At 49.1% G+C, this 11,914-nt stretch overlaps 1 pseudogene; it reads right to left on the bottom strand.

Annotated features, from left to right (window-relative positions):
• Positions 1-2,687: 2,687 nt before the first annotated feature.
• On the bottom strand, positions 2,688-9,658 carry LOC102507162 (annotated as a pseudogene).
• Positions 9,659-11,914: the final 2,256 nt, after the last annotated feature.

The following is an 11,914-nucleotide window of genomic DNA, read 5'->3' as shown; positions in this document are numbered from 1 at the left end:
CATGAGCCCTCCAACATTAAGATGTCAAGAATTCTACGTGGTAAGAAATAAGTCAAAAATGTTATCATCAAGACTATGCAATTAACTTCCCTGGCTTCCTTGTAACACATGAAATATGCCAAACTCTTCCCTTCTTAGGGCCTTCTTGTATTCTGTTGCATTTGCCTGGAATGAGCTTCTGCTCAACCCTTTTAGTGACTGGATCCTTGTCATCAATCAGCTTTCAGTTTAGTCAGTATCTCTTCTTGGTGCGGCCACCCCCAAGGCAGCTAGCTAGGTTTCAAAACTTCCTGCAACAGAGCATTTTCTCCATAGCACCGTGATAATAGCATTTTAGAATGACTATGTATGTGCTGGCATACCTACCTATTGGCTACCTCCCTGACTACAAGGTGAGCTCTAAGCGGACAGGAACTTGGTCTGTTGTGCTCATCACTTTATAACCAGCTTCCAGTGTGATGCCTCACTTACAGCAAATATTGAGTGAATGTTGTTAAATATACAACTAAACAACAATTTTCTAACTAATCTTGCCAACCCCATTACCATTCTTACTGCCTAATTATTTTCTGCCTTTCTAGGAACATTCCCAGAAAAAGCTTTGTTCATACTGTTGCTCCCTAACTCCTCTCTAATTATCCAAAATGGATCCAGCCCTCAAGAAGATTCAGTTTCATCCTCACCTTCTCTTTGAGACCATCCCTGAGTATTTTGACACATACTCTCCTTTCTTGGATTTCCAAAAACAACTATTATTACTATTGTTTATAACCATTGTGGGTAATTATTTTGTTAGGTGTTTTGCCATCTAGTCTCAATCCTTTGGGGCTAGAGCTATGTCTTATCTTTTCTTTTTTTTTTTTTTTCTTTTTTTCCTTCTGAGTGCCAGGCATTGTGCCTGACAAACTATAGGGGGTCCAAGATGTTGGGTGTTTGGCTGGTATAATGATAATCAAACAAACTATCCCTTGGAAGCTCTAAAGCCTGTTGGAGGAAAGAGCCATCTCTCTCCATGTGCCTTCCCAGTACCATTCAAACTGGCCGCGTGCCTGGTGTTTTGCTGGCCAGCGAATGTGGACGGCCTGGGCATTTTTCAGAGCCTCTTAGGACGCTGCTGCTGAAGAGCCTAAGCTGCATAGTGCTCAGGAGGAGAGCTAGGTCAGAGAGCTCCCAGTCCCAACCATGCTGCCTTCCAGTCACTGGCCTCCTGGTCACTCAAAACCAGCCTACAATTGCAAACCAAATACCGTGCTGGGGAGGGTGGGTGGAGGTAGGGGTTAGGGATGGGCAGAAATCTTTATGGCCAGCACAGTGCTGTCTAAGGAAGAAGACAGCCTCCCCTCTGCACAGACAAGAGCTTCCTCTTGGCTGCACTCCAGGAGAGGAGGGGATGTGAGGTTCCTGGCATCACAAGGCATTGATTTGTGGTAGTAGCACTCTGAAAGGTGCGTCACACAGTCAGGCTCAGCTGTACCCCAGATTGATATGTGTGTTCAGAAGGGCCGACAATACTCTCTTGTGTTTCATTTAGTCTTCCTGCCTTGAGAGATATGTAGAGAGCATGATCTCTGTTGTCACACTAAGAGATTGAAAGTGAGAATGAAAGTATGAAGAGGTTAAGGGACTTATCTTAACTCATACATACAGGGAATTGGGGACAAAACACACATTTTCTGTCTCACAGCTTTATATTTTGTATCAAACATTAGCTTATGTTTGGTAACATCCAGGAGGACTAGGAAGACAGTATGGAAAAGCTAAGCATTCTGGATGAAAGGAGAGACATTGTTCCAGCCTCTGTGGTTCTTTAAGTGCATAAACTAGGTTTTAGTAAATTAACACATTTAAAAATCTGTATCAGAACACCATATAGATACATTAAGAAATCATGTCTCATGACACAGTAATTAAGTAGAGGAGTCACCTTGTCAAAGCCACCCATGAGAGACTCCATAAAGGAAGCCAGTCACAAATACACTGTCACCTGTGGGGAGTGGTGATCGATTGCAAAAAAGTGAAATTCACAAAAATCAGTTTCACCCAGGACAGGCTATTGATAACGTTACAGATGAATGCTAAATACTACACACTGGGAGCTATCTGGCTGACTCAGTTTGGCTCTTCCTGCATTTTATTAAATTACCATCCCCATGACTTAGCTTCCTTCTTTCGCACTGTTATCTTGTCCTTTGAGTATCTGACAAATGTCTCCTCATTTATCCTCATATGTGGTACGATCTTCCTCTCATCCTCTTAGATTTTCTTACTGTTACACTCTCTTATCGCTGTTCTAGAGTCTTCCCAGTGCTCCTTTGTGGGTGATACCTTATATAGAGCTTTGCACATATCTCTCTTACCTTTGATTAGCCTTTTTTTTTTTTACATTCAGGTTTACCCAACTAGGTATTTTCTCCTTTTATTTTATTTTATTATTTTTTTAAATTTTAAATCCTGAATTTCCGTTTTCACGTTTTTCCATCGTTTTGTTTCCAAAAGGAAATGAAAGCATAGCTCCGTCGCCTGTACACTGTCCACGGCCCCTGGGCTGGGCTAGGTCCCGACCCCTGCCTGCCGGCTGCCTTGAGGGCATGGGGCACCCAGGGGTTCGCGTGCAACCCCCAGGACCGGCTCGGGGCCCTGTTGCCCCCTTACTGATGAGGTCTGGGTGTGGCTGGGCAGCCGCTAGGCTAGGCGCGCCGGCTGGGCAGCTCCTGGGAGATGCAGCCGTTCAGGTGCTCCACGTTCTGGCTGTGGAAGCTGGATGTCGTTGTGCCCGGCGCCCTCCACCCACAAAGGCTCAATGGCCTTGGGGCAGAGCTTGGAGAGCGCCAGCCAGCGCGAGAAGTCGGTCACCTCGTCTTCCGTGCGGTGGATGATGAGCACCGGCGACGTGATCTTGGACACCGTCTCCATGCTGTGGGGCGGGACACGTTAGGCTTCCACTCCCCACCCCCGCTGAGGCCCCTCCCTTGGGTCCCCGCCCCCTGGGTCCCGCCCCGCTGCTCACTTGGGGAACGCGTCAAAGCAGTAGGTCTTCCTGGTGTCGGGGAAGGCGATGCGCATGCCCCAGGTGCAGCACCACCGTGGCGCACTCAGAGCGTGAAGGCAGGTCCACGGTGGGCACCGTGCGGATGCTCTGCCCCTACAGGACGATGCTGTCCCAGCTGATGCCGTACCTGGCAGCGGTGGGGGCAGGATCAGCCGCGAAGCAGCGCGCGCACACCCCTCCCACTGCCCGCCCTCCTGGGCCAGTCCCCCACTCTCATCACATAGGCTCGGTCCCAGTGATCCTCCTCTGACCCCCCAACACCGAGGCGGTCGGACCAGTACGGGAGGTAGAACCCAGACAGGTGTGATGGGAGCAGCCCCACTCTGCCGTTTCTTGCAGTATCTACTTGGTCACACCTGGGCAGTGCACCTGTAAGCGCCCCACCCGCTCCTCCCTGGTCATCCAGCTATCCCCACTCGTACACACGCCTGACCAGGGCCACATGCAGAATCTGCTTGGGGCCTTCCTGTCCCCGCTGTTCTGAACTGGACAGCCCTTCCTTGCCGCACTGGAAGGGGGCGTGTCTTCCAGCAGCCCTCACCCCCACCCTCACCCACCCCTTTGGCAAGCTGTGGGGATTGGAGGTAGCTGTGTCCTCTGATGTGTCAGTCAGTTTGCGACTCCTCAGTGTCCCCTGTACTCAGTTAGGTTAGTATAACACAGGTGAGCTGGAACAGTGGCTCCTGAGGGGAAAATGGGTGGCCACCACCTCCTTCTCTGGGCTCCTTCACTACTTAGTGGCCAGGTCCTGGGACCCACCTGCCACCCCAAGCTCCCCTGGCCCCACACCAGCACGGCTGATCCAGCTTCACATCACCACGTGCCCCTTCCTGACCACAAGAGGACCACTCACCACCCTCCAGTGCAGGAGGCCTCTGTGGCCTTCCTCCCACACAACCACGACCCTGATCCCTGAGGAGCCTTTCCTCCCAGTGGCCAGAGAAGGGCTGTATCTCACCTGGGCAGCCAGACTCCATCTCCCTGTCCACCCAGGGGCCATCTGCACTGTTCCTGTCCTCTGGCCCCAATCCCCAGACATACCTCCAGGCTTCGGGGATGCCATTTGGCCTCGTGCCCACTACCCTGGCCTCTCCTCCCTGGCCAGCAGCAACCTGGCCATCTCCACCTGAACAAACGCGGCAGGTGCCGGATGGTGCGGTTCTTCCAAGCCTCCCCCAGCCCCGGTTCACGGCCTGGGCCCAAGCCTCCCACTCTCCTGCTGATTCTCAGCTGTTGGGGCTGAGGGACTAGGTCTCTGGAGGTCAAGGCTGGCAGCAGGATAGACAGATAGAACTCAGAACTCTCAACCCCATGTGGGGTGTGATTCTGCAGTGACACCCCCCCAAATAGCAGGGACAGGCTGAGGCACCCGAGGTTGGACACAAACCTGCACCATGCCACCCAGCACAAGTCCCAGTGTAAGGGGACCCCACTCGCAGGGCCTGCATCAGGAACTGCTGGGGCATCACCATGGCAACCAGGGCCCACACCTCCCAAGGGCAGGCGGGCTTTGGTCCCGGTAGGAGCTGGTAACCCCGGCCGGCCAGGCAGGGTGGAGACAGGGCAGCCAGCCCTGAGCAGGCAGAGGGTGCAGTCTCCAGGAGAGTGGGGCTGGGTGCAGTCTCCCTCTAGAGCATCCCGGGGCACAGGGCCACACCCTGCACACGCTGGTTGAGATGGAGCCGCTGTGCTTCGGTGAGCGAGCACAAAGGTGAAAGAGGGCTGCCAGGGTCTGGATGACCTGGGCTGTGGGGTCCAGGGAAGGAGGTGTATGCTAGACCACAATGGCCCTGTCTGAGTCAGGCCTGCTGGTTTGTGCTGGACACCATGCCCGGGGAGGACCCAGCCTCTGCTCGCTGAGCTCTCCCCAGCCACCAGGACTATGATGGGTACCAAGCTGCCCAAGGGGTCCTTCCAGGCCCAGAGGATCCCTGCCCTCAGGATGAGACCACGATCCATTACCAGCACCTGACGCAGAGGCCCTGCCCCACCTGCCCCATCCCCAGGGGCTCCTGCAGCCTGGTGGGGGTGGGGCTGAGCCCTTTCACACAGGCCTCACACACCACCTCCTGGGCTGGGAGGGGCCCATGTCCTCCATCCTTCTCCTTCCAGGTGGATCCTCCACTCCCATGGGGATCAGTGCCAGGCCCTGTCCGTGCTCCCATGCAGACAAGGGGCTCCCAGGAGGGGCCCGCCCCAGGGAGGCTTGAGGCTTACCCACCCACCTCCTGGCCCTTGCCTGTCACCACGCAGAGAACACACAGGCCAGGCCTTGCCCTGTGGCCCAGAGTGGCTGCAAACAGCTCTCCTACATGCCCACCCTCCTGGGCTTCCTTCCTCCCCAGGGAAGCCGGCCTGATTGCCTGGAGTGGGTGCCTTGCAAACACCTGGTTTCACCTGGTCTGATCACCTTTGAGGTGATGCCCGTCCCCTCCCCCATCCCGCTGTAGCGCAGAGCTCACCTGGTGCACAGGGCTTGCCAGGCAGCAGAGATGTCAGCATAGAGGTTTGTCTCGTCTCAGAGGGCTTGCCCGAGCTCACACTATAACCAGAGTTGTCCTAGGAGGTCTGTTTTGTTTTCTGGGGGGAGGTAATTAGGTTAATTTATTTATGTATTATTTTATTTAATGGAGGGACTGGGGATTGAACCCAGGACCTTGTGCACGCTAAGCATGCACTCTACCACTGAGCTACACCCACACCACAATTTACTTCCTAATATTCCATTTACTTCCTAGTACTCCATATCCAAATCAAACAGCATATTGTAAGAGAAGTCTTACCGCTTGGCAACTTGCAGGTTAACCGTTCCCATGTTGACGACTGCAGAATAAAATAAAATTCTGACCCTATTGGGAGTCACGTGACAAGCCTTGTGTCTCTAAGGCAACACTGGATTCTACATGCTAAATTCCGATACTTGTGACACAAGTCAAAATTCTCAGATGGGCAGGAAAAAAGACTACACCTCAAAGGGTGCTTTGTTGCAAAAACAAGACAGAAATGAAAATTATATTTATCTTTATTGAAGTATAAACACAAACATGACAAATTTTTTTGAAAAAGATTTTTAAAAATCAAAACATTTCAACCTAAAGAAGCCCATTTCTATATGGGCACAACACCTCCAGTTCACACTTTAATAGCCTATGTGTAGAAAAGCTATTGTTCTATGAGGAATATATGCTTTCCTGACTCAATAAAGGTGAAAAATAGAGTTTAATTAAAAAAAAAAAAAAAAACCAGCAAATTTACAGACATCCCCCACACTTCCACACTCCTATTTGAAACAAATCTTCCATAGCAAGGAAGTCTCTATATAGACCTGTGTCACCAAGGCAAAAAATAAAACAAAAACTATTGTTCTTTGTCCCTTTTCAAATATGATATAAAAAATCATCTGTGAAAATGTCCATACCCTGTTAAGGTGTAAAGAAAGTAGTGAGCCATTTGGTTGTGCGTGCATTGGGATATTTCAATATAAACAGAAGATTAACAAACTGAGTTTTGGGGGAGGGTGTAGCTCAGTGGGAGAGTGTGTGCTTAGCATGCACGAGGTCCTGGGTTCAATCCCCAGAGCCTCCATTAAGTAAACAAATGAACAAACATAATTACCTCTTCCTCCCAAAAAAGAAACAGACTAACTAAATAAACTGAGTTCTTTGCAGGCAGGAAGCACTGAGTAATCACATCTGAACACCAGACATAAGGCGGCCTTGCATGAAGTGAAGCACATGGTTACTTCCTCCCCTGACATCTCTGTTTTCCCCCTAAATAGTTGGAGAATCACGGACCACAGTTAACAGGGGTGAGTGTAGACTCCAGGTACTAGTGATCCCCAGTGGGGTTGGTGTACGTGGTGGACCCGCATGAGGGTAAGTTGTCACTGACAGTATGCAGTGACAGCAGAAAACAAAATAAATTTAGTTTATTTCATATTACTGTAAAATTCTCAACAGCTGTCCAGTCTCTGCGCTGCCTGCACCAGGCTGGACGATGCCCACAGCCCCACCGGGGATGTGACATCATCTGGTCACCACGCTGGTGTTTTCAGCATTGTGACTGTGTGATGAGGAGACAGAAGTCGGGCAGAAGCCATAGCCGGGGCAGCAGCTGCAGAACCAGTGTTCATGTCCCTGAGGGAGTGAAAAAAAGGAAATAACTAAGTCACCACTAACCAGTGTGTGCCCTCTTCTCTGCTCACTTCTTCCCAGAAGGACGGCTTTGATATCTGGCAGCTGTCACTCCTGGGGCTTTTACGGTGTTACTAGGGGTGATGGTTCAGGTGCTGGGGGTGTGGGGCTGGGGCACCATAAGATGGGTTCTCCCTCAAGAAAGGAAGAGATGGGAAGGAGGTTAGAGTGGTGAGGGGTCCTGGGGCTGAGTCTAAAGAGATGAGTGGGGTTGCGGGGAGACCGAGGCTTTTAGAGAAGTTATGTCCTGTTTTATGGAATCTCTCTGTGGAGAGAGTTGCTCTTGGCCACTGTTCCTTCATCCACGACCACACGCCTCCCTGTTAGGATGTACTTTCGGCTACTGTAAATTTCTATTAGTTCCAATTATCTTTTTTTAGACAAAGTGCAAGCACCTTGTCTTTAACTTTCAAGGAAGCTGTTATTTCACACCAGAGGAAGCTGGCAACTTTATGTGAAACACATGTGGAGCCCCCAACAGTCACCAGTTAGTGATCGCAGTGCAAAACAATTGACACAAGGAGGTAAATGCGTTCCTGTGTCTGAAGGAAGATAAAGCAAAGTGAAACAGCAAGAATAAAATTATGTGGTTTGAAGTCAAAACGGTAATTTCTTGAAGCTTAAACAAATAATTCATTTAAAATAATTCCACTTCCCATAAAAGTAAAAAACCTCTGAAAATTGAGGTTGAGAAATTTGGAAGAAGACTGTGGGCCACAGGGGAAAAGGCTGTGCAGTGAAGAGCATTCATAAGGCACCAGGATTTTCATCACCTCCCCACAGCAGTAACTCCAGAGGGACTATTTGTGCAAAGGCAAATTTGGAGACTAATTACAGTTTTTGGAGATAACACGGTAGAAGCATGCTCTGTCGGAAATGAAAGAATATATATGTAGATTAATCAGTCAAAATTCCTCATTTTACAAAAGAGAAAACCGAGCTATTCATTATTAGAAGTGCATCCGTCTTGGAAGAACACTTAATTCTACTTTCTTTGTTCTTAATCTTTACTAGTTGTTCCTGCCATAAAATTTTGACACATATTCCTTCTGTTCTAGAATATTTTACTTAGGGTTACAGAGACAAGGTCCTACAGAGAATAAAAATTATTCTTCAGAAAATCTGCCCCGCTCCCAAACTTCTCAATGTAAAATGGTCTCAGATTGGGGGAAAATGTTAAATTTAGAAAAATATCTAATTTTTCATTTGAATAAAGCTCTCAAGCTGTTTTTTCAGACTATTGTATTATAAAATAATTTATAAAGTTTTTTTTTTCTGATTCAAAAACATTATATACCTAAAAGTTTTGGAAAAGAGTAAAAGCTTATGAAGAGAAGTAATAGAAAACCATTTAGCATCCAACAATATGTTTTGGTGATGTTTCTTCAAATTGTTATTACATTTACTGGAATAATTTTCAATAGACAGGTTTGTAACCTACTCTATCATTTAAACTTTATTTTAGGACTTTTTTCTATGCTGTTTAATGTTCCATTTACTTCAATAGCTGCATAAAATTTGATCATATGGCTATACCTCTGTGTGCGTGTGACCTCCACCACCATCATTTATTCCACTGATTTGTCATGATGTATATAAATGATTGGTTTTAAACATTTTTACATGAAATCTTCTCCCTAAATTTTAAGGAATTATTTCCTTAGGAGATATGCCTAGAAGTGCTTAAAATGTACTAATATATTCAAGGTAATTTTGTTTTCTAAAAACCTTTGATCAATTTATAATCTGCCATCAGTGTGTGAGGCTCCTGCCTCTTTTCAGGTCTGCCAGCAATGAGTTTTTTGTTCTCTCTCTCTCTCTCTCTTTTTTTTTTAATGGTCTTACTATGTCTACATGTCATAGATTTAGAGAAAAAAAAAAAAAAAACCTGGACAGATTTATTCCACTGAAATTGGCTCCAGATAACTATTATATTTAGTTAGAATAGCTATTCTGAGAATAATCCTTCACAAAGAAATTATCCATTTCGGTTATTTTACACCACAAAGTATTTTGTACACCACCGGCAAGTCTAAAAAGTCAAGTCCGTTGGTTTTTGCGAACTTGAAACACAATGGATCCAATAGATACACTGTTAATAAATGACAGCTCTGGCCCAGACCAAAAAGTGTTGATTTAAGTCCAAATGAACTGAAATACAGTAATAGCCAGACTGTGGGGAGAAAGAGGAAACGTTTCCTCCAACCTCCGCCAGCGCATTTTCTGAACAGGCCGCTTTTCTTGGGTGTCTACCCTCCATTCCTTCCTGCATCCTTTCGGCACATCTCGAGCGGCCCCTCCCGCTCTGGGGAGGGATGCCAAATTCTGCGTAAGTCTGCGAACAGCCTAGGGCCCTGTGACTGGCTGTCTGCTTGGCCCACGAGGACCCTCCTTCATCTCGAGGACCCGCCTTCATCTCAGGGACCTAGGTCCTGAGGGCAAGGCGTTCACTTCCCGTGCTGGTGTGAAAGATGTCCTAGCAGGAAGTCCTTCTGTAGGACAACTCCCAGGACAGGCTCTCTGGGGTTGGCAGGGAAGCACACACTGAAGCCCCGCCTGAGAACCATGCTAGGAGGAGCTGTCTGTTCAAAGTGGTGACCTTTCCAATCCCACACTTTGCAGATGACCAGGCCCCAAGAGAGCAGAGGGGAGCAGGTGCCAGAGGACAGCCTCGGGCCCAGGGCCAGTGGCTCCTGTCACCAAGAGCACGGCTTCCCTCCCACCCGGAGCTGTGGAGGGGCCTCCAGAACTGGGGGGAATGCAGGCACCCTCTTCCCACCTTAGGAACTCACAGGGTGGGAAATCACGCCTTCAGGTGAATTCCTGGTTTGCAGTTAAACCCTCAAGCTGGGCATCTGCCTGGTGGCGAGCTAATGGGATCCGAAGTCCAAATGTCCAGGCTGGACCCCCAGCTGCCTGGGTGGCTGCGCGGGGTACCCGGTCCCGGCTGCACTTCAGGCCGCTGCTTTCGGCCTGCACAGAAGTTTGAGGCTGGGGCACGGGGGACAGGTGGGTTCTGGGCTCCTGGCTACCGCAAAGGGCAACGACACCCTCCCCCTCCCTCAGGTGCTGGTATGGGGGGAAGGGTGGGAGGTACAGGAGCCGGAGGGGCGGCCTTTTCCTGTTTGGCCCTCGGGGGCCGCCCCCGCCCCCTCCGTCCAGGCCGGTGCCCGCCCTATCTCGTGCCACCCAGCGCCCCACGGCTGTGGCTCTGCGCCCCCCCTGCATGCACAGTGAGGAGCCCAGGCCCGGCCCGCGCCTGCAGAGCCACAGCCTGTAGGAGGGGATCCGCCTCCTCTTCTGTCCAATGGGACAGCACCTGATTCCTCCCGGGGGATCCTACCTTGTCCAGACGGCCACCTGGTGAGTCTGTCCAGTCCCTCCACTGGAATCTGGCTCTGGTTGTAGCCCAGCCACCCGGGGGCCAAGTTGCCGTCACGAAAGAGAACCCGGAATACCGTCTGGCAGGCGCCACCTCGTTCGCTGCCGGAATCCCGACTCCCGGTCGGCCGGAGCCACCAGTCCAGCGGCACAAGGGGCCGGCGTGGTTGTATCTCGCTGGGGCCTCCAGAAATGTTACAGAAATGACAGGCCAGCCAAGAAACAAGCACCACTCAGAGGGTTGGAGTACTCAGATGTATTATGCCAGCAGGCTCAGAGGAGCTTCTGCTCCGAAGCTCTGAGCACCTCCAAGACGTGCACATGAGGTTTTATAGGGTAAAGTACAAGCTTGGGGTATTCGGCCAATAGGCAAGGAACAGCTTTAGCAGCATTATCATCACAAAGTGGAGGCGGGGAGGCAGCAAACCAACATTCCAAAGCCAGATATGTATCTTTGAAAATCCAGCTGGCTAGCAAAAAACATGAACAGCAAACCAACACTAATTAACCTAGATTTACAAGTTAGTCTAGCAGAACTCAGATCAGTATTCCAATACTTAGATTTGTGAGTTATCTTGTTAGCCCAGCCCAGCCTCTCCTTCACATTCCTAGACTTGTGAGCTATCTTGTTAGACCAGCCCGGTTTTTCCTTCACAGGGAGAAGGTGAACTCCTTGACCTCCCACTTCACCGTCTTGACCTCCTCTGATCTGTTTTCTTTTTCTTCGTGCTACTTTGTTTACAGTAATGGAACTTATGAAATTCCTCTCAGAGTGTCTGTTTCTCCTAAATAACACCAATTTTTTTCCAGGTCAGTTAGACAAGCTGTCTCTTCCTGAGTCCCCAGATTCTAACCTGAATCCTTAAAGAAAATCTCTCTGTGCAGTTTGTATTTAAGTCCCTACAACTTGCCCAGTTGCTTTGTCTGCAGTCCCTTTGGCATCACCCACATTATAAAATTGTATTTTCCTAATAATTCTTTTTGCAAAATCAAAAAGGGGTTTGCTCTTTGTGGGTTTTTAATTCAGTCATTCAATTCACTGTCTTATATAAATGAGCTAATAGAAGTATATTGATGTTTGGCCATATAAGCATTTCTCTCTTTAGGGTTTCACCAAATGTCACAACTTGCTGGTCTCTGTGCCATGATGTCTATGTATCTCACACTCACTAGGGCACTGACCTTCATCACCTCCACACATGCTGTGTGTCTTACATCAGTTTCCTGCCCTCTCTGTTTGTTGTTCTCTTCCAAAAGGATGTTAGTATAAGAATTAGGGGTGCCATTGGAC

Source organism: Camelus ferus, chromosome 17 (genome assembly GCF_009834535.1).
Source record: "Camelus ferus isolate YT-003-E chromosome 17, BCGSAC_Cfer_1.0, whole genome shotgun sequence".
NCBI lineage: Eukaryota > Metazoa > Chordata > Mammalia > Artiodactyla > Camelidae > Camelus > Camelus ferus.
This window is presented reverse-complemented; position numbering and strand designations above follow the sequence as displayed.